This window comes from Petromyzon marinus, chromosome 74, assembly GCF_048934315.1.
Source record: "Petromyzon marinus isolate PM22_M1 ecotype Great Lakes invasive population chromosome 74, UKy_Petmar_22M1.pri1.0, whole genome shotgun sequence".
NCBI classification, from domain to species: Eukaryota; Metazoa; Chordata; class Hyperoartia; order Petromyzontiformes; family Petromyzontidae; genus Petromyzon; species Petromyzon marinus.
The window spans coordinates 7,543,665-7,567,464 of record NC_133740.1 but is presented as its reverse complement, the minus strand read 5'-3'; the positions used below and the strand labels follow the sequence as shown (position 1 = coordinate 7,567,464).

Sequence of the window (23,800 nt, the reverse complement as noted above, 5' to 3'; positions counted from 1 at the left end):
TCACAGCTCCATCATAGCCCCATCATAGGTCCATCACAGCTCCATCAGAGCTCCATCACAGCTCCATCATAGCTCCATCACAGCTCCATCATAGCCCCATCACAGCTCCATCACAGCTCCATCACAGCGTCATTATAGCTACATCATAGCTCCATTACAGCTCCATCACAGCTACATCAGAGCTCCATCACAGCTCCATCACAACTCCATCATAGCTCCATCATAACTCCATTACAGCTCCATCACAGCTCCATCAGAGCTCCATCACAGCTCCATCACAGCTCCATCATAGCTCCATCACAGCTCCATCACAGCGTCATTATAGCTCCATCATAGCTCCATCACAGCTCCATCACACCTCCATTACAGCTCCATTACAGCTCCATCAGAGCCCAATCACAGCTCCATCATAGCTCCATCAGAGCCCCATCACAGCTCCATGATAGCTCCATCACAGCTCCATCACAGCGTCATTATAGCTCCATCATAGCTCCATCACAGCTCGATTACAGCTCCATCATAGCTCCATTACAGCCCCATTATAGCCCCATCATAGCTCCATCACAGCTCCTTCACAGCTCCATCATAGCTCTATCATAGTTCCATCAGAGCCCCATCATAGCTCCATCAGAGCCCCGTCATAGCTCTATTATAGCTCCATCATAGCTCCATCATAGCTCCATCATAGCTCCATTGCAGCTCCATCATAGCTCCATTACAGCCCCATCACAGCTCCATCATAGCTCCATCATAGCCCCATCATAGCTCCATCACAGCTCCATCACAGCTCCATCATAGCCCCATTATAGCTCCATCATAGCCCCATCATAGCTCCATTACAGCTCCATCATAGCCCCATCTCCGCTCACCTGGTCCCCTCTCTACCCTCACCTGGCCCCCTCTCTACCCTCACCTGGCCCCCTCTCTACCCTCACCTGTCCCCCTCTCTACCCTCACCTGTCCCCCTCTCTACCCTCACCTGGTCCCCTCTCTACCCTCACTTGGTCCCCTCTCTCCACTCACCTGGTCCCCTCTCTCCATTCACCTGGCCCCCTCTCTACCCTCACCTGGTCCCCCTCTCTACCCTCACCTGGTCCCCTCTCTACCCTCACCTGGTCCCCTCTCTACACTCACCTGGTCCCCCTCTCTACCCTCACCTGGTCCCCTCTCTACCCTCACCTGGTCCCCTCTCTACCCTCACCTGTCCCCCTCTCTACCCTCACCTGGCCCCCTCTCTACCCTCACCTGTCCCCCTCTCTACCCTCACCTGGTCCCCTCTCTACCCTCACCTGGTCCCCTCTCTTCCCTCACCTGGTCCCCTCTCTCCCCTCACCTGTCCCCCTCTCTACCCTCACCTGACCCCCTCTCTACCCTCACCTGGCCCCCTCTCTCCCCTCACCTGGCCCCCTCTCTACCCTCACCTGGTCCCCCTCTCTACCCTCACCTGTCCCCCTCTCTCCTCTCACCTGGACCCCTCTCTACCCTCACCTGGTCCCCTCTCTCCCCTCACCTGGTCCCCTCTCTACCCTCACCTGGTCCCCTCTCTACCCTCACCTGGCCCCCTCTCTACCCTCACCTGGTCCCCTCTCTCCACTCACCTGGCCCCCTCTCTCCCCTCACCTGTCCCCCTCTCTACCCTCACCTGGTCCCCTCTCTACCCTCACCTGGTCCCCTCTCTACCCTCACCTGGCCCCCTCTCTACCCTCACCTGTCCCCCTCTCTCCCCTCACCTGTCCCCCTCTCTCCCCTCACCTGTCCCCCTCTCTACCCTCACCTGGTCCCCTCTCTACCCTCACCTGGTCCCCTCTCTACCCTCACCTGTCCCCCTCTCTACCCTCACCTGGCTCCCTCTCTACCCTCACCTGGTCCCCTCTCTCCCCTCACCTGGACCCCCCTCTACCCTCACCTGGTCCCCTCTCTACCCTCACCTGTCCCCCTCTCTACCCTCACCTGGGCCCCTCTCTACCCTCACCTGGACTCCTCTCTACCCTCACCTGTCCCCCTCTCTACCCTCACCTGGTCCCCTCTCTCCCCTCACCTGGACCCCTCTCTACCCTCACCTGGTCCCCTCTCTACCCTCACCTGTCCCCCTCTCTACCCTCACCTGGTCCCCTCTCTACCCTCACCTGGACCCCTCTCTACCCTCACCTGTCCCCCTCTCTACCCTCACCTGGTCCCCTCTCTCCCCTCACCTGGACCCCCCTCTACCCTCACCTGGCCCCCTCTCTCTTTCCTCACCTGGCCCCCTCTCTCCCCCCTCACCTGTCTCTCTCTCTCCGTACCGATGGGGTTCTCTTGGGGTCTTCTGTGGGGGTCGCCGCCGCCGCCGCTGTGTCCGTCTATCCCCGCGGTCTCTCCCCGCTCCTCGGGGTGGGGTAGCGGGAGGGGTGGAGGGGCACCCAAATTCCTCTCGCTCAGCCACGGGAAGCAGACCTCCTCCCCCCTCCCTCCCTCCCCCCTCCCTCCCTCCTCCCCCCTCCCTCTCTTCCTCCTCCTCCTCCTCCAGTGTCAACATCGCTCGCTCGATCTCTCCCTCGCATTGTTCCCCCAACGACACGAGCGCCACGGTGGCTATGAGATGTTATCTACCTCGCCTGGTATGCAGGAGGTCGTGGGTTCGATCCCGACCCTGAGGACGCCTGCTGCTGCTGTTTAGTTGGAGTCTGCGTCTCTCTCTCATCATCATCATCATCACGAAGGCTATGAGATGTTATCTACCTCGCCTGGTATGCAGGAGGTCGTGGGTTCGATCCCGACCCTGAGGACGCCTGCTGCTGCTGTTTAGTTGGAGTCTGCGTCTCTCTCTCATCATCATCATCATCACGAAGGCTATGAGATGTTATCTACCTCGCCTGGTATGCAGGAGGTCGTGGGTTCGATCCCGACCCTGACGATGCCTGCTGCTGCTGCTGTTTAGTTGGAGTCTGCGTCTCTCTCTCATCATCATCATCACGGTGGCTATGAGATGTTATCTATCTCGCCTGGTATGCAGGAGGTCGTGGGTTCGATCCCGACCCTGACGATGCCTGCTGCTGCTGCTGTTTAGTTGGAGTCTGCGTCTCTCTCTCATCATCATCACGGTGGCTATGAGATGTTGACTACCTCGCCTGGTATGCAGGAGGTCGTGGGTTCGATCCCGACCCTGACGACGCTTGCTGCTGCTGCTGTTTAGTTGGAGTCTGCGTCTCTCTCTCATCATCATCATCACGGTGGCTATGAGATGTTATCTACCTCGCCTGGTATGCAGGGGGTCGTGGGTTCGATCCCGACCCTGACGACGCCTGCTGCTGCTGTTTAGTTGGAGTCTGCGTCTCTCTCTCTCTCTCATCATCATCACGGTGGCTAGGCGATGTTGAGTAACTCGCCTGGTATGCAGGAGGTCGTGGGTTTGACCCCGGCCCTGACGATGCCTGTTTTACATTTGGAGTCTGCATGTCTCTTTCTCATCATCATCACGGTGGCTAGGATATGTTAACTACCTCGCCTGGTGCACAGGAGGTCGGGGGTTCGATCCCGACCCTGACGATGCCTGCTGCTGCTATATATTTGGAGTCTGCGTCTCTCTCTCTCTCATCATCATCACGGTGGCTAGGAGATGTTGACTACCTCGCCAGGTATACAGGAGGTCGTGGGTTCGATTCCGACCCTGACGATGCCTGCTGCTGCTGTATATTTGGAGTCTGCGTGTCTCTCATCATCATCACGGTGGCTAGGAGATGTTGACTACCTCGCCTGCTCTACAGGAGGTCGTGCGTTCGATCCCGACCCTGACGATGCCTGCTGCTGCTGCTGTATATTTGGAGTCTGCGTTTCTCTCTCTCATCATCATCACGGTGGTTAGGAGATGTTGACTACCTCGCCAGGTATACAGGAGGTCGTGGGTTCGATCCCGACCCTGACGATGCCTGCTGCTGCTGGTGTATATTTGGACTCTGCGTGTCTCTTCCCCGTGGTCGCGTGGATTTGTCTCCGGGTCCTCCGGATTTCTCCTCCACATTCAGAATCAACGTCGAACACGCGCTTAGTGTATTTGGCTTCTGCTACGAAGTTCCACATGGTGATGACAATCCACTTGGTTGAGCTTTCATTTGTCATAGCCTGGGGTTGCTTCTGAAAAAGAGCTGATACACAGCTCAAAGCGCCTTTACCTGGTAACAATAAAAGTTTCGTTTTAGCATGGGTCTCTGTGGGTATCTGTGGGTCTCTATGGGTGTCTATGGGTCTCTATGAGTACTGGTTTTTGTGGGTCTCTATGAGCATGGGTCTCTGTGGGTCTCTGTGGGTGTCTATGGGTCTCTATGAGTACTGGTTTCTGTGGGTTTCTATGAGCATGGGTCTCTGTGGGTATCTGTGGGTATCTGTGGGTCTCTATGGGTGTCTATGGGTCTCTGTGAGTACCGGTTTCTGTGGGTCTCTATGAACATGGGTCTCTGTGGGTCTCTATGAGTATGGGTCTCTGTGGGTCTCTATGAGTGTGGGTCTCTGTGAGCATGGGTCTCTGTGGGTCTCTATGTGTCCCTATGAGTACCGGTTTATGTGGGTCTCTATGAGCATGGGTCTCTGTGGGTATTTGTGGGTCTCTATGGGTGTCTATGGGTCTCTATGAGTACTGGTTTCTGTGGGTCTGTATGAGCATGGGTCTCTGTGGGTCTCTATGGGTGTCTATGGGTCTCTATGAGTACTGGTTTCTGTGGGTCTGTATGAGCATGGGTCTCTGTGGGTCTATGGGTCTCTGTGAGTACTGATTTCTGTGGGTCTCTATGGGTGTCTATGTGTCTCTTTGAGTATTGGTTTCTGTGGGTCTCTATGAGCATCGGTCTCTGTGGGTCTCTATGAGTATGGGTCTCTGTGGGTCTATGTGTCTCTATGAGTACTGGTCTCTGTGGGTCTCTATGGATCTCTGTGGGTCCATGGGTGAGGATGGTGACGATGATTCGCCACTTTCATTGAGCTGCGGTAATTTTTGTGATCCTGGTCAAATAAAAACAGTTTAGTTTTAGTATGGATCTCGATGAGTATGGGTCTCGATGAGTATGGGTCTCTGTGGGTCTGTATGGGTCTCTGTGGGTCTCTGTGGGTCTCTTGTTTCTCTGCGTGTGTCTCTGTAGGTCTGTATGGGTCTCTATGGGTCTCTGTGGGTCTATATGGGTCTCTATGGGTCTCTGTGGGTCTGTATGGGTCTGTATGGGTCTCTGTAGGTCTGTATGGGTCTCTGGGTCTCTGTGGGTCTGTATGGGTCTCTGAGTATGGGTCTCTGTGGGTCTCTGTGGGTCTCTGGGTCCCTGAGTGTGTCTCTGTGGGTCTTTATGGGTATCTATGGGTCTCTGTGGGTCTTTATGGGTCTCTGTGGGTCTGTATGGGTCGCTATGGGTCTCTGTGGGTCTGTATGGATCGCTGTGGGTCTGTATGGGTCTCTGTGGGTCTGTATGGGTCTCTGTGGGTCTCTGAGTATGGGTCTCTGTGGGTCTTTGTGAGTCTCTATGGGTCTCTGTGGATCTATGGGTCTCTGTGGGTCTCTGGGTTTCTGAGTGTGTCTCTGTGGGTCTTTATGGGTCTCTATGGGTCTCTGTGGGTCTTTATGGGTCTTTGAGTATGGATCTCTGTGGGTCTGTATGGGTCTCTATGGGTCTCTGTGGGTCTTTATGGGTCTTTGAGTATGGATCTCTGTGGGTCTGTATGGGTCTCTATGGGTCTCTACGAGTCTAGAAACACACGTTTATAGTATTTGGCTGCTATAAATTTCCACGTGATGATGATAATAAGCCACTGCGTTGAGCCGCGGTCACTTTTTGTTGTGATCGCTTCTGAAAGAGAGCTCAGCGATGGAATTTAAAAATAAATATTTGTATCGTACAGGAGTGGATTTGCCATCGGATTACCCAGGCCCTCAATGGAGAGAACACGTGGGCACGGTTGTTACAGGTGGTCTGGGCAGCAGAGGGCAGCCCACCCCTCGTCATCAACAGCAGCAGCCCGCCGTTTCGACAAGAAGCGGCTGGGACATCACCCAGGGCGCGCGCGTTGTGTGCCAGCCTAGGTGCAGGAGGTCACGGGACAGACCCAGGTGTCTATGGGTTGACTGCTGTGCCAGCCTAGGTGCAGGAGGTCACGGGACAGACCCAGGTGTCTATGGGTTGACTGGCTGTGCCAGGCTAGGTGTAGGAGGTCACGGGACAGACCCAGGTGTCTATGGGTTGACGGCTGTGCCAGGCTAGGTGTAGGAGGTCACGGGACAGACCCAGGTACCATGGGTTGACTGTACCAGGCTAGGTGCAGGAGGTCACGGGACAGACCCAGGTACCATGGGTTGACTGCTGTATCAGGCTAGGTGCAGGAGGTCACGGGACAGACCTAGGTATTATGGGTTGACTGCTGTGCCAGGCTAGGTGCAGGAGGTCACGGGACAGACCCAGGTGTCTATGGGTTGACTGCTGTGCCAGGCTAGGTGCAGAAGTTTACGGGACAGACCCAGGTACCATGGGTTGACTGTGCCAGGCTAGGTGCAGGAGGTCACGGGACAGACCCAGGTACCATAGGTTGACTGCTGTGCCAGGCTAGGTGCAGGAGGTCACGGGACAGACCCAGGTACCATGGGTTGACTGTACCAGGCTAGGTGTAGGTGGTCACGGGACAGACCCAGGTACCATGAGTTGACTGCTGTGCCAGGCTAGGTGCAGGAGGTCACGGGACAGACCCAGGTACCATGGGTTGACTGTACCAGGCTAGGTGTAGGTGGTCACGGGACAGACCCAGGTACCATGAGTTGACTGCTGTGCCAGGCTAGGTGCAGGAGGTCACGGGACAGACCCAAGTGCCATGGGTTGACTGTACCAGGCTAGATGCAGGAGGTCACGGGACAGACCCAGGTACCATGGGTTGACTGCTGTGCTAGGCTAGGTGCAGGAGGTCACGGGACAGACCCAGGTGTTATGGGTTGACTGCTGTGCCAGGCTAGGTGCAGGAGGTCACGGGACAGACCCAGGTACCATGGGTTGACTGTGCCAGGCTAGGTGCAGGAGGTCACGGGACAGACCCAGGTACCATGGGTTGGCTGCTGTGCCAGGCTAGGTGCAGGAGGTCACGGGACAGACCCAGGTACAATGGGTTGACTGTGCCAAGCTAGGTGCAGGAGGTCACGGGACAGACCCAGTTGTCTATGGGTTGACTGATGTGCCAGGCTATGTGCAGGAGGTCACAGAACAGACCCACGTGTTATGGGTTGACTGCTATGCCAGGCTAGGTGCAGGAGGTCACGGGATAGACCCAGGTGTCTATGGGTTGACTGCTGTGCCAGGCTAGGTGCAGGAGGTCACGGAACAGACCCACGTGTTACGGGTTGACTGCTGTGACAGGCTAGGTGCAGAAGTTCACGGGACAGACCCAGGTATCATGGATTGACTGTGCCAGTCTAGGTGCAGGTTAAGGGACAGGCCCAGGTACCATGGGTTGATTGCTGTGCCAGGCTAGGTGCACGGCCCCCACTGAACTATTATCTTATTTTTCAGAAGCGGACCCTCGCTATCACAAATGACAACTCAACCCATTGGCTTCTCATCGCATTGTGTATTTTACAGACTCATAGAGACTCATAGAGACCCACGGAGACTCATAGAGACCCATAGAGACCCATAGAGACCCATACAGACTCATAGAGACTCATAGAGACCCATAGAGACCCAGAGGCTCAAAGAGACCCATATAGACCCATATAGACTCATAGAGACCCATAGAGACCCATAGAGACCCAGAGAGACTCATAGAGACCCATAGAGACCCATAGAGACTCATAGAGACCCACACAGAGACACAATCAGAGACTCATAGAGTCCCATAGAGACCCATAGGGACTCAGAGACTCATAGAGACCCAGAGAGACTCATAGAGACCCATAGAGACCCATAGAGACTCGTAGAGACCCATAGAGACTCATAGAGACTCACACAGAGACACAATCAGAGACTCATAGAGACCCATAGAGACCCATATAGACTCATAGAGACCCACACAGAGACACAATCAGAGACTCATAGAGACCCATAGAGACCCATAGAGACTCACAGAGACCCATACAGACCCACACAGAGACACAATCAGAGACCCATAGAGACTCATAGAGGCCCATAGAGACTCATAGAGACTCACAGAGACCCATAGAGACTCATAAAGACCCACAGAGACCCATAGAGACTCATAGAGACCCATAGAGACTCATACAGACCCATATAGACCCACACAGAGACACAATCAGAGACCCATAGAGACCGACCCATAGAGACTCATAGAGACCCATAGAGACTCATAGAGACTCATAGAGACCCATATAGACTCATAGAGACCCATGGAGACTCATAGAGACCCATAGAGACCCATATAGACTCATAGAGACCCATGGAGACCCATAGAGACACATATAGACTCATAGAGACCCATGGAGACTCATAGAGACCCATAGAGACCCATAGAGACTCATAGAGACCCATATAGACTCATAGAGACCCATGGAGACTCATAGGGACCCATAGAGACCCATAGAGACTCATAGAGACCCATAGAGACACAATCAGAGACCCATAGAGACTCATAGAGACCCACAGAGACTCATGGAGACCCATAGAGACCCACACAGAGACACAATCAGAGACTCATAGAGACCCATATAGACTCATAGAGACCCATAGAGACTCATAGAGACTCATAGAGACCCATAGAGACCCATAGAGACTCATAGAGACCTATAGAGACCCATGGAGACTCATAGAGACCCATAGAGACCCATAGAGACTCATAGAGACCCATATAGACTCATAGAGACCCACACAAAGACACAATCAGAGACTCATAGAGACCCATAGAGACTCATAGAGACCCATAGAGACTCATAGAGACCCACACAGAGACACAATCAGAGACTCATAGAGACGCATAGAGACTCATAGAGACCCATAGAGACTCATAGAGACCCATAGAGACCCATAGCGACTCATAGAGACCCATAGAGACTCATAGAGACCCATAGAGACTCATAGAGACCCACAGAGACCCATAGAGACTCATAGAGACCCATAGAGACTCATACAGACCCATAGAGACCCACACAGAGACACAATCAGAGACCCAGAGACCCATAAAGACTCATAGAGACTCATAGAGACCCACACAGAGACACAATCAGAGACCCATAGAGACCCATACTGAAACTAAACTTTTATTTTAGGGGCCGTCCATAAATGACGTCACGCGATTTTGGACGATTTTTGACCCCCCCCATGTCACACGACGTCACAAAAGTCAGACCCCACCCCCTAAAATATGACGTCACAAAGCTCTGCCCCCCCCCCCCCAAAAATAATAATCAAACATGCTTCAAATCCCTTTAAACTATTGTCATTGTAGTGCGTATTTAATGTGCCGCTGCACTCTGATGTTGTAGGAGAAAACATTTATTAAAAAGTCTATTTAAGTAGAACGTGTTGTCTATACTTATTGAAAGTTGCGCATTTTGATGTGACGTCACATTTCTCAAACCGCCCACCCCCCTCGTCACACATCGTCACAAATGTCTGACCCCCCCCCCCCAGGTGCGTGACGTCATTTATGGACGGCCCCTTACCAGGTAAAGCCCACTGAGCTGTACAAATGTAGAGGGGGAATGCGCGGAGGACGAGGAAACAAAATCACGTGACCATGGGGAGAGAGACGCAGACTCCAAATCTACAGCAGCAGCAGGCATCGTCAAGGTCGGGATCGAACCCACGACCTCTTGTATACCAGGCGAGGTAGTCAACATCTCCTAGCCACCGTGATGATGATGAGAGAGAGAGAGACGCAGACTCCAAATCTACAGCAGCAGCAGCAGGCGTCGTCAGGGTCGGGATGGAACCCACGACCTCCTGTATACCAGGCGAGGTAGTTAACATCTCCTCGCCACCGTGATGATGATGAGAGACGCAGACTCCAAATCTACAGCAGCAGCAGGCATCGTCAGGGTCGGGATCGAACCCACGACCTCCTGTAGACCAGGCGAGGTAGTTAACATCTCCTAGCCACCGTGATGATGAGAGAGAGAGATGCAGACTCCAAATCTACAGCAGCAGCAGCAGGCGTCAGGGTCGGAATGGAACCCACGACCTCCTGTAGACCGGGCGAGGTGGTTAAGATCTCATAGCCACCGTGATGATGATAAGAGAGAGACGCAGACTCCAAATCTATAGCAGCAGCAGGCATCGTCAGGGTCGGGATCGAACCCACGACCTCCTGCACACCAGGCGAGGTAGTTAACATCTCCTAGCCACCGTGATGATGATGAGAGAGCGACGCAGACTCCAAATCTACAGCAGCAGCAGCAGGCGTCGTCAGGGTCGGGATCGAACCCACGACCTCCTGTAGACCAGGCGAAGTAGTTAACATCTCCTAGCCACCGTGATGATGATGAGAGAGAGAGACGCAGACTCCAAATTTACAGCAGCAGCAGCAGGCGTCAGGGTCGGGATCGAACCCACGACCTCCTGTATACCAGGCGAGGTAGTCAACATCTCCTAGCCACCATGATGATGATGAGAGAGAGACGCAGACTCCAAATCAAAAGCAGCAGCAGCAGGCGTCGTCAGAGTCGGGATGGAACCCACGACCTCTTGTAGACCAGGCGAGGTAGTCAACATCTCCTAGCCACCGTGATGATGATGAGAGAGAGATACACGCAGACTCCAAATATACAGCAGCAGCAGCAGGCATCGTCAGGGTCGGGATCAAACCCACCCACGACCTCCTGTATACCAGGCGAGGTAGTTAACATCTCCTAGCCACCGTGATGATGATGAGAGAGACACGTAGACTCCAAATATACAGCAGCAGCAGGCATCGTCAGGGTCGGGATGGAACCCACGACCTCCTGTATACCAGGCGAGGTAGTTAATATATCCTAACCACCGTGATGATGGTGAGAGACGCAGACTCCAAATATACAGCAGCAGGCATCGTCAGGGTCGGGATGGAACCCACGACCTCCTGCACACCAGGCCAGGTAGTCAACATCTCCTAGCCACCGTGATGATGATGAGAGAGAGAGAGATACACGCAGACTCCAAATATACAGCAGCAGCAGCAGGCATCGTCAGGGTCGGGATCAAACCCACCCACGACCTCCTGTATACCAGGCGAGGTAGTTAACATCTCCTAGCCACCGTGAACACCACCACCCGCAGCAGGGAGGTAACTGTCCTCCCCCGGTTCATCACCTCCTGTATACCAGGCGAGGTAGTTAACATCTCCTAGCCACCGTGATGATGATGAGAGAGACACGTAGACTCCAAATATACAGCAGCAGCAGGCATCGTCAGGGTCGGGATGGAACCCACGACCTCCTGTATACCAGGCGAGGTAGTTAACATCTCCTAGCCACCGTGACCACCACCACCCGCAGCAGGGAGGTAACTGTCCTCCCCCGGTTCATCAGCTCATGTGGGGGTCCGTAAAGGGGGGGGGTCCCCCTCGTGGTGCGGGGGTGGGGGCTCTGTGTGTCGGGGTTCCTCCCCCACGAGGAGGTCTCGACGGACCGAGCCGCTGAGCGCTGCCGTCCGCTATCTGCCGCCATCTACAAACCGTCCAGAGCCACCACCACCACAACAACAACCACCACAACAACAACCACCACCACCACAACAACCACCACCACCACAACAACCACCACCACAACAACCACCACCACCACAACAACCACCACCACCACAACAACCACCACCACCTCCACAACAACCACCGCCACCTCCACAACAACCACCGCCACCACCACCGAAAAGACAAAGATCCCCCGTGTAGCCTGTGACAGACTGTGGGGGCAAGTGCTGTTAGCGAGCAGCATCTGTGAAGGCTACCGGCACTGTGGAGGCACACGGAGGGGGGTGGGTGGCCAGCAACCACGCCCGGCCGCCTTTGTCTCCCCCCCAGTGGCGATGTTTAACTACGCTACACCAGGTTACTCGTTTGAGGCTGAGTCGACCTAGGGGAGGCCCAGGACCTGTTCAGATAATCGTCACGGGTGTTGGCCGTGAGCGGGAATCGAACTCGGGTCGCCGGGTTTGTAGCTGCAGTGCGCTGATCGCTGTCCCACCGCTCCCCTCCACCACCACCGCCGCCCGTGTTATTTCACACGTGGCGCCTTGCGACAGCCGGGGGGTGGGGGGACAAGAGGGGGACCCCTCCTCACCAGTAAGAGACCCCCTGTTCATGACCATAGGGGGAAGCTCCCTAACCCCGACCAAAGGGACCCCTAGCCAAAGAGGACCCCCTTAAGGAAGGGACCCCTAATCCTGACCAAGTAGACCCCCGAGCCCAGAGGACCCCCCCCCGAGTCAGAGGACCCCCCCCCCGAGCCCAGAGGACCCCCCCGAGCCAGAGGACCCCCGAGCCCAGAGGACACCCGAGCCCAGAGGACCCCCCCGAGCCAGAGGACCCCCGAGCCCAGAGGACCCCCCCGAGCCCAGAGGACCCCCCCCGAGCCAGAGGACCCCCGAGCCCAGAGGACCCCCCCCCCCGAGCCAGAGGACCCCCCGAGTCAGGGGACCCCGAGCCAGAGGACCCCCACGAGCCAGAGGACCCCCGAGCCAGAGGACCCCCCGGAGCCAGGGGACCCCGAGCCAGAGGACCCCCGAGCCAGAGGACCCCCACGAGCCAGAGGACCCCCCGAGCCCAGAGGACCCCCGAGCCAGGGGACCCCCGAGCCAGAGGACCCCCGAGCCCTGAGCAAAGGAGAGGGAGGGGGGGTACCCCTTCCTCACCCACCCCACCCCCAACTTAAGAAATCAACCGACGGCCATTTCGCGGCAACGGCGGTTGGCGCCGCCGGTGACGTCACAATATTTTTTGTTCTGGAAAAAAATTCCGGCTCGCGCGATGACGTCATTCTCCCCCCCTCGAAAGAGCTTCGGTAATTTCCGTGAGCGCTCGGGGCGTCGCGCCGCCTCGGTCGCGAGGCGGATTTTTTTTTATTTTAAAACAAAAATAATTGTAATATAATTATTATCGGCTTTTTAGATCGCCAAAACCCGCCCCTCTCCCCATCCGAGCGATCGAAAGAGACAAACAAATAAACGTCACTGAATTTTTTATTTCGAAGTTCGAGGGAAGGGGAAGATGACGTCATCCTCCTCTCAGGCTCAACGAAAACCGTAGCGGTGGTGACGTCACATCGCCTCGCCCCACCCCGTTCACTGTTGACGTGACGTCACCGCGCTGCCCCCCACCCCCTCCTCGCCCCGTGCATTCAGTAAGGGACGACGTCAGTACACCGAGAATCGGAACGTTTATTTATCGTGGGAGGAATCCGATAAGCTATGAAGCTCTTTTTCACAGACGTCCAGTAGGGGGCACGCGGTGAGAACGTCACAACAACAAAAACACAAGTCACTTGATAAAATATACAAATGAGACGAAAACAACGCTGTGTTTTTATCTCACAATAAAATAATATTTTTTTATTATTCTTAGTTCTTTCGGTAAAGTCACGTGGAAGGGAAACAATAAAATAAAAATATAAAACAATAAAATTCTCGCAATAAAATTCTCACAAATTGTATTGTTTTATATTTGTATTATTTTATTGTTTGCCTTCTACGTGACTTTACCGAAAGAACCAAGAATAAGGTAAAACCCACTGAGCTAATTAGCTTCTCTTTCAGAAGCGACCCTTGGCTATCACAAACGAAGTGGTTTATCGTCAAAGTCACGTTGAAGGGAAACAATAAAATAATAAAATATATCAAACAATAAAAAAATTCTCACATTTCAAATGTTTCTTGCCGTTGGTTTTCACACCTGATGATGACCGTTTGTGTAATGGTCGAAACGTCGTGAGAATTTTTTATAGTTTTATATATATATATTTATTATTTTATTGTTTCCCTTCAGTCACGAAAGCTTTAAATCAAAATTTGGTTTATCGTCATCATCAAGTGGACATTTAAGGCTGCCCCCCTCTCATGCCGTCACGGTGGCGGCAACGTCATCACGCTACCCACCGCCCGACCAATTCAACGGCGGTGACGTCATGACGCTACCCGCCGTCCGACTAATTCAACGGCAGTGACGTCACCACGCTACCCGACGAAATCAACGGCGAAGACGTCATCACACTACCCGCCACCCGACGAATTCAACAGTATCGACGTCATCACGCTACACGCCGCCTGACGAATTCAACGTCAGGGACGTCATCACGCTACCCGCCGCCTGACGTATTCAACGGTAGAGACGTCATCACGCTACCCGCCGCCTGACGAATTCAACGCTATAGACGTCATCACGCTGCCACACCGCCTGGGTTCGCGCGGTGGACGTGACGTCACCGCGCCCGTCTCGCCTTCTTACACTGTGGAGGTGACGTCATCGCGCCGTTCTCCCTCCCCATTCGCGCAGTGAATTCGAGCGGGTGACGTTTCCGCGCTCCCGTCCCGCCTTTTCCGCGGAGATAACGTCAACGCGCCGTCTCTTCACCGCCGTAAGGTGACGTCATCACGAGACCCGACCTTGAGGGAGACGCCCCGTGCGGAGAGCGCGACCCAGAGAGCGGTAGAGAGACCCCCACAGCCCCAGAGATCCCCTCGGCAGAGACCCCAGTGGAGACGCCAGAGACTCCAGTGGAGACGTCAGAGATCCCCTCGGCAAGACCCCAGCGGAGAGACCCCAGCGGAGAGATCCCAGCGGAGAAACCCCAGCGGAGAGACCCCAGCGGAGAAACCCCAGCGGAGAGACCCCAGCGAAGAGACCCCAGTGAAGAGGTGAGCGGGGTGCGCGGCTTCTTCGCTAAGCGGGGGTCGTGGTGGTGGTTCCGGCGGGATTCAAGACCCCCCCCCCCCCTTTGGGGTGCCGCGTGTTTCCGTATCGCCACTAAGGGAGACACAGGCGGCCGCGCGTGTGTTGGTTTGTGCTTGCCCATCCACCCACCCACCTACCCACCCAACCACCCACCTACCCACCCAACCACCCACCTACCCACCCAACCACCCACCTACCCACCTACCCACCCACCTACCCACCTACCCACCCACCCACCTACCCACCTACCCACCCGCCCACCCACCTACCCACCCACCCGCCCACCTACCCACCCACCCGCCCACCCACCCGCCCACCCACCCACCCACCTACCCACCCACCTACCCACCCACCCACCTACCCACCCACCTACCAACCCACCTACCCACCCACCCACCTACCAATCCACCCACCCACCTACCCATCCACCCACCCACCTACCCATCCACCCACCCACCTACCCACCCACCCACCCACCTACCCACCCACCCACCTACCCACCCACCTACCCACCCACCTACCCATCCACCCACCCATCCACCCACCCATCCACCCACTTACCCATCCACCCACTTACCCACCCACCTACCCACCCACCTACCCACCCACCTACCCACCCATCCACCCACCTACCCATCCACCCACCTACCCATCCACCCACCCACCTACCCACCTACCCACCCACCTACCCACCCACCTACCCATCCACCCACCCACCTACCCATCCACCCACCTACCCACCCACCTACCCATCCACCCACCCACCTACCCATCCACCCACCTACCATCCACCCACCCACCTACGCATCCACCCACCTACTCATCCATCCACCGACCCATCCACCCATCCACCCATCCACCCACCTACCCATTTACCCACCCACCTACCCATCCACCCACCGACCCATCCATCCACTCATCCACCCACCTACCCATTCACCCATCCACCCACCCACCTACCTATCCACCCACCTACCCATCCACCCACCGACCCATCCGCCCACCCACCCGCAAGTTCGTAGTCCCCAGCGACACTTGCCACCCCCGGCAGGAAGCTTCAGGGCGACGCCGTGGAGCCGGTAAGGGGCTGGGGAACCCATTTTTGTCTTGTCGACGGTGGCAGTGTTGGTGGGTGGTGGTTGTTGGTGGGTGGTGGGTGGGTGGTGGTTGGCCTTAACGTGCACGTAGCCTGGCACGAGCGCCGTGGTAGTGGCGGTGGCAGTTGTTGGTGATTGGTGGGTGGTGGTTGGTTGGTGGGTGGTGGTTCTTGTTGGTGGTGGTTGGGTGGGTGGTGGTTGGCCTTAACGTGCACGTAGCCTGGCACGAGCGCCGTGGTAGTGGCGGTGGCAGTTGTTGGTGATTGGTGGGTGGTGGTGGGTGGTGGTGGTTGGTGGGTGGGTGGTGGTTGGCCTTAACGTGCACGTAGCCTGGCACGAGCGCCGTGGTAGTGGCGGTGGCAGTTGTTGGTGTTTGGTGGGTGGGTGGTGTTTGGTCTTAACGTGCACGTAGCCTGGCACCAGCTACTACGTGGTTACGCCACCACTTAGTGGCGAATGGCGGTTGTTGTTGGTCGGTGGTTGTTGGGGAGCGGTGGCGCAATGGTTAGCGCCGCGCCGCCGCCATCACCAACAGCACCCGCTCGTGACGATGAAGCTGAGCCGGTCCTGGGGCCTCATTCTCCCCGCTAGGTCGACTCGGCCTCGAATGAGTAACCGTGGGGTTGTAGTAGTAAACATCGCCACGGGGAGACAAAGGCGGTCGGGCGTGGTTGCTCTCCACCCACCACCCCACACCCCCCCCCCCCAGTACGGGAAGCCTTCATAGGCACTGCTGCTGCTGCTACTCGCTGCCAACAGCACTTGCCCCTACAGCCTGTTACAGCCTACACGGGGGATCTTTGTCTGTTTTGTAAGTGGTGGTAGTTGTGTCGCGGTGTTTTGCGTTGTGGTTTACAACAAACGTCAAGCGGCCAGCAACAATCGGCACCAATTTCAAGTGTTGTCAGAGGGTGAGATAGCAAAAAGGGTCTCGTGTAACTTTTTTTATTTTGCGTTAAGCGACGTTTGTGTGTCGGATTGTTGGGGGAGCTGGAGGGGGAGAGATGGTGGTGGTAGTGGTGTGGTAGTGGTGGTGTGGTGGTGGGGGGCGAGGCCGCGGGGATTGAGCAACGAGGGGAGAGCGGAGGGACGGGGAGAGTGAGAGGAAAATGACGGAGAGGGGCAGGGGGGAGAGGGGCAGGGGAGAGATAGGAGAGGGGCAGGGGGGGAGAGGGGAGAGGGGCAGGGGAGAGATGGGAGAGGGGCAGGGGGGGAGAGGGACAGGGGGGAGATGGGAGAGGGGCAGGGAGGGAGAGGGGCAGGGGAGAGATAGGAGAGGGGCAGGGGGGGAGAGGGGCAGGGGGAGAGATAGGAGAGGGGCAGGGGGGGAGAGAAGAGAGGGGCGGGGGGGAGAGGGGAGAGGGGCAGGGGAGATATGGGAGAGGGGCAGGGGAGAGATAGGAGAGGGGCAGGGGGGGAGAGGGGAGAGGGGCAGGGGAGAGATAGGAGAGGGGCAGGGGAGAGATGGGAGAGGGGCAGGGGGTGAGAGGGGAGAGGGGCAGGGGAGAGAGGAGAATGACGGGAGAGAGATACAGGGGAAGATTTAGGAGATTGATGCGAGAGAGACAGGGGTGAGAGATAGGAGAGTGGCGGGAGAGGGATACGGGAGAGTGGGCGACAGTGAGGGTGGAAGGGAGAGAGAGACGAGGAGGGGGGTTGTAAGGGAGAGAGATGAGGTGAGAGTGAGGAGGAGAGAGGAGGAGAGAGTCACAGCCCAGGCTATAAACCTCTGGAGTTTGAACCCGTGTGGGGTCCAACTTCCACCCCGGAACCTTCAGGCCTCGCCTCACTTCGGGCCATAACTCGGTCTCAGGGGGCAGTGGTCGCCTCTACAAACCTGACCCCAAACCCTGACCCCAAACCCTGACCCCAAACCCTGACCCAAAACCCTGACCCAAAACCCTGACCTCCCTCCCCCCCCCCAAACCACGACCAAAAAAAAAATATTAATTTTTATTCAGAAATCCCATGACCTACGAAGATCTTTTTTCTTATTTTTTCACAAATGCCCACGGTCTGCCCGGTTGCTTGCGGCTGGGAAAGTTCGACGCGATGGTGCCTGCATCTCCTGTTGTGATGTTCACCGAGAGACGTCTCGGTTCGTGATGACGATAGTGGTGCTGGTGCCTGCACCTCCTGTGGTGATGTTCACCGAGAGACGTCTCGGTTCGTGATGACGATGGTGGAGAATGTGGTGATGGTGGTCGTGATACTGATGAATGATGCTTGTGATGGTTATGAGGAGGATAATGATCGCGGAGGGGGTGATGGTGTTGATGATGGTGTTGATAATGATGGTGTTGATAATGATGGTGATGATTTTGGTAGTGAAGCTGATGATGGAGGTGGTGATGGTGGTCGTGATACTGATGAATCATGCTTGTGATGGTTATGATGGAGGAGGTGATGGTGGTGAAGATGACGATGATGATGATGATGGAGGAGGTGATGATGATGACGACGATGGAGGAGGTGATGATGATGATGACAACGACGATGGAGGAGGCTGATGATGACAACGACGATGGAGGAGGCTGATGATGACAACGATGATGATGATGATGACAACGATGATGATGATGACAACGATGATGATGATAACGATGATGATGATTATGGAGGTGATGACGATGACGACGATGATAATGATGAAGGAGGTGATGACGACGAGGATCATGGAGGAGGTGATGGTGATGATGGTGATTGCCTTGCCACGCCACCGCGTGCATCGTCGGTCAGCTGAGTGAGTGCTACTGGGGTTGAGAGGCAGATGGGGGGGGGGGGGTGGGGGTCGCCCTGTGGGGGGGGGATGCGGATGTGAGATGGAGGAAACGCGTGAGAAGATGGGGCCACGGTAGGGCGTGGCGCTTCCCTCTCATCATCATCAGCACCACCATCATCACCACAAGCAACATCGCCATCAGCACCATCGTCACAAGCCACATCGCTATCATCACCACCCTCATCACCATCATCACCATCACTACTATCACCCACACCATCATCACCTACATCATCACCCACATCATCACCATCGTCACCCACAACCATCATCACCCACATCACCACCATCGCCCACATCACCACCATCGCCCACATCACCATCACCACCCACATCACCATCACCACCCACATCATCATCACAAACCACATCATCACAACCGACATCAAAGACAAAGATCCCCGTATAGCCTTAACAGACTGTAGGGGCAAGTGCTGTTAGCGAGCACCTATGAAGGCCGGAACGGTACACGAGGGGGTGGGTGGCCAGCACCACGCCCGACCGCCTTTGTCTCTCCAGTGACGATGTTTACTACACACCACACCAGGTACTCATTTGAGGCTGAGTCGACCTAGGGGAGGCCCAGGATCGGTTCAGATAATCATCACTTGTGTTGGCCGTGAGCGGGAATTGAACCCGGGTCGCCTGGTTCGTAGCGCATCGTAGCGCTAACCACTACATTACCGCTCCCCATACAGCCCACAACACCATCATCACCACCCTCATCATCACCACCATCATCATTATCATCGCCATCATCATTATCGCCATAATCATTATCGCCATCATCATTATCACCATTATCATCATCATCGCCATCATCATCATTGTCATCATCATCGCCATCATCATTATCATCATCATCGCCATCATCATTATCATCATCGCCATCATCATCATGGTCGTCTTGTCCCCTCCCAAGCCCTGGCAACAATAGCTTCGCTCAATTCAACAACACCCGTGATGACACCACGTGTCAGCCTATTACCACGTTGATCATCATAATAATAGTACCTGTGGACCGTGGACATTTAGACCCAAGCCGAAACATAACATATAAAAGAAAATGTTGAAAAATAATCATTTACTATTTTTTGTGATAGAATATGGTATTGTCATCATTATGACATAAGTATACCAAGTTTGCAGTCCATACCACGTTGGGTAGTGGGTTAAAGATTTGAGGATACAACAACAACAACAAAAGACAGAGTGAGTTAACAGAAAGCGTCTAATAACAATAGTTTGTACCCTTTCTGCCAATAACACAGTAGGTGTGAAGATGTTCAAACACCAAATGAGATACGTATCGCAAGGAATCAAGGCCTGCATTAACCACACACATTACTGGTGGTGAACATACAAACATGGCTCTGATGATGATGATAATAATAATGTGACTTGGCCTTGTCTTTGAAACTGATTGGTCCGCAACAGAGGCAGCAGCAGCAGCCTTCTCTCTGGCCTAGTCTCACCACCAGTGTCAGAGCGGAGAAACACATTCCTGCGGAGGGAGCTGGTAGGAACGTTGGGTTGCTCGGTCAATGGCCAGGGTCAACGGCGGCACCACGTGGTGTATTCCGCACAATATGCCCGACTGTGAGGGCGGGCACAAGCCGGCGTGAGTAGGTTAAACGTTGAGTTTTATAAGGGCACCACGGGGTGATCAGCCCCTCCCCACCCAGCCCCATCATCCCCACCCAGCCCCTCCCCACCCTCCCCTCCCCACCCAGCCCCACTCTCCCCACCCAGCCCCTCCCCACCCTCCCCTCCCCACCCAGCCCCACTCTCCCCACCCAGCCCCTCCCCACCCAGCCCCACTCTCCCCACCCAGCCCCTCCCCACCCTCCCCTCCCCACCCAGCCCCACCCCTCCCATTTTTGAATGCACGACGGACGGACACAATAATCCCCTGTGGGCTGGTGGTGTAACCAGGAGGTGCAACGCCTAAAGACGGATAGGACAAGGGCAATGCCACACGTAGCAGAGCGTTTAGAGGTCGGGGCGAGCAGTTGAAGTTATAGCTCGGGGTGAGTATTACGTGTGGCAATAACACAAGAGGTGTTAAGGTGGTCAAACACCAAATTTAGATACCTACTTGCGGGGAATCCAGTAACTTCATTAACAACACACACACACGGTAGTTGTGGAGAACATGCAAACAAACATGGCTCTGATAATAATAATGTTACTTGGCCTTGTCTTTGAAACTGATCGGCCTACACCAGAGGCAGCAGCAGCCTTCTATCTGTCCTAGTCTCACCACCAGTGTCAGAGCAGAGAACAACGCCTAAAGGCGAACAGTACAAGGGCAATGCACTATCAGAGCATTCGTAGCTCGGGGCGAGCAGCTGTATTCATAATAATGATGATGATGATCGCTGGCTGCTTGGCGTTTGTGGTTGAGTCGTGGGGGTGTCACTTTTATCCTGTGACTTGGCAACTGTTTGACTCGTCGCCACCACCATCATCGCCACCACCACCACCATCATCCTGCCACCATCACCACAATCATCCTGCCACCATCACCACAATCATCCTGCAACAATCACCACAATCATCCTGCCACCATCACCATTATCTCGCCACCATCACCACCACCATCATCTCGCCACCATCACCTTCATCGCCACCGTCACCACTACCATCATCGCCACCATCACCACCACAATCATCCTGCCACCACCACCATCATCTCGTCACCATCACCACCATCATCGCCACCATCACCACTACCATCATCTCCACCGTCACCACTACCATCATCTCGCCACCACCACCATTATCGCCACCGTCACCACTACCATCATCTCGCCACCACCATCATCGCCACCATCACCACCACCATCGTCTCCACCGTCACCACTACCATCATCTCTCCACCACCACCATCATCGCCACCATCACCACTACCATCATCTCGCCACCACCACCACCATCATCGCCTCCATCACCACTACCATCATCTCCACCATCACCACTACCATCATCGCCACGATCACCACCATCATCTCACCACCATCACCACTACCATCATCTCGCCACCACCACCACCATCATCGCCACCGTCACCACTACCATCATCTCGCCACCATCACCACCACAATAATCCTGCCACCACTACCATCATCGCCACCATCATCGCCACCGTCACCACTACCACATCAGCACCACGGCAGCGCACGCGACTCATTCCTAGCGCGCCTTCACAGGAATGTGTTTGTGTGTGTGAGAGATGTCTTTACCTTTGCGTGTGGCTCTGTGTGTGTACCCAGCATGGCACGAGCGCCGTGGTGACGTCACAGCCACTTCGTGGTGACGTCGTCGGTTGTTTGTTGTTGTGTGTTGGTGGGGAGCGGTCGCGCAGTGGTTAGCGCACCGCCGTGCTGCGGACCCAGCGGCCCGTGTTCGATTCCTGCTCGCGGCCAACATCCGGTGACGATTATATGAACCCGTCCTGGGCCTCCCCTAGGTCGACTCGACCGCAAATGAGTACCTGGTGCCGTGGTGTGTAGTAAACATCGCCACTGGGGGAGACAAAGGCGGCCGGGCGTGGTGCTGGCCACCCACCCCCTCGTGTGCCACAGTGCCGGTAGCCTTCATAGGCGCTGCTACTCGCTAACAGCACTTGGCCCAACAGCTTTCTAAAGGCTATACGGGGTGGGGAGGGGGTGTATGCTGTGTGTAGCTGTGTGTGTGTAGAGTATGGGGGTGTATGCTGTGTGTAGCTGTGTGTGTGTAGAGTATGGGGGTGTATGCTGTGTGTAGCTGTGTGTGTGTAGAGTATGGGGGTGTGCTGTGTTTAGCTGTGTGTGTGTAGAGTATGGTGGTGTATGCTGTGTGTAGCTGTGTGTGTGTGTGTGTAGAGTTTAGGGGTTTATGCTGTATGTAGCTGTGTGTGTAGAGTATGGGGTTTATACTGTATGTCTCTGTGTGTGTTGTACGTGTGGGTAGAGTGTGGGTGTGTTTGCTGTGTGTATCAGTGTGTGTAGAGTATGGGAATGTATGCTGTGTGTAGCTGTGTTTGTATAGTATGGGGGTGTATGCTGTGTTTAGCTGTGTGTTGTACGTGTGTGTAGAGTATGGGGTGTATGCTGTGTATTAGTGTGCGTAGAGTATGGGGTTGATGCTGTGTGTAGCTGTGTGTTGTACGTGTGTGTAGAGTATGTGGTGTATGCTGTGTGTAGCTGTGTGTGTTGTACGTGTGTGTAGAGTATGGGGTGTATGCTGTGTGTAGCTGTGTGTTGTACGTGTGTGTAGAGTATGTGGTGTATGCTGTGGGTAGCTGTGTGTGTTGTACGTGTGTGTAGAGTATGGGGTTTATGCTGTGTGTAGCTGTGTGTGTTGTACGTGTGTGTAGAGTATGGGGTCTATGCTGTGTGTAGCTGTGTGTGTAGCGTATGGGGTTTATGCTGTGTGAAGCAGTGTGTACATGTGTGTAGAGTATGTGGTGTATGCTGTGTGTAGTTGTGTAGAGTATGGGGTTGATGCTGTGTTTAGCTGTGTGTGAAGAGTATGGGGTTTATGCTGTGTGTAGCTGTGTGTTGTACGTGTGTGTAGAGTTTGGGGTTGATGCTGTGTGTAGCTGTGTGTTGTACGTGTGTGTAGAGTATGGGATGTATGCTGTGTGTAGCTGTGTGTTGTACGTGTGTGTAGAGTATGGGGTCTATGCTGTGTGTAGCTGTGTGTGCAGTGTATGGGGGATATGCTGTGTGTAGCAGTGTGTGTACATGTGTGTAGAGTATGGGGTGTATGCTGTGTATAGTTGTGTGTGTAGAGTATGGGGTTAATGCTGTGTGTAGCTGTGTGTGTTGTACGTATGTGTAGAGTATGGGGGTGTATGCTCGCTCACAGCACTTGCCCCAAACAATCTGTTACAGGCGATACGGGGGATCGTTGTCTTTGTGTGTTTTATGAGAGTCACTGGGGTACAGCTACACACGTCAGTGACATGCTATCCCCCCCCTCCACCGTGTGGCGGTATTCGTCTAACGGTCCGGATGTCATTAATCTTCCCATCGCTCTGCGGCCACAGCTCTGCTGCTCCGCCGCTCCGCCTTTTCCCTGCTGCCTTTGCAAGGAAGGTTTCACGCGGTTAGAATCCGGGCCGAGG

General features: G+C 54.9%; 2 protein-coding genes across 7 annotated transcripts in view; one reads left to right on the top strand and one right to left on the bottom strand.

The window, feature by feature from the left end:
- The window catches only part of LOC116937072 (uncharacterized), a 28,360-nt gene extending 25,946 nt beyond the window's left edge, over nucleotides 1-2,414 (bottom strand). The window contains exon 1 of the mRNA XM_076056057.1: nucleotides 2,263-2,414. The gene's annotated coding sequence lies outside the window, so the exon portion shown is untranslated. The remainder of the gene's footprint in view (nucleotides 1-2,262) is intronic.
- A 12,058-nt stretch (nucleotides 2,415-14,472) lies between these two features.
- The window catches only part of SPTAN1 (spectrin alpha, non-erythrocytic 1), a 119,844-nt gene continuing 110,516 nt past the window's right edge, over nucleotides 14,473-23,800 (top strand). For 4 of the 6 annotated variants that reach the window (XM_076056047.1, XM_076056045.1, XM_076056046.1 and 1 more), the window contains exon 1: nucleotides 14,474-14,771. The gene's annotated coding sequence lies outside the window, so the exon portion shown is untranslated. Of the gene's footprint in view, nucleotides 14,772-23,800 lie in introns of all 6 variants that reach the window. The other 2 variants (XM_076056043.1, XM_076056041.1) reach the window with 1 other exon arrangement.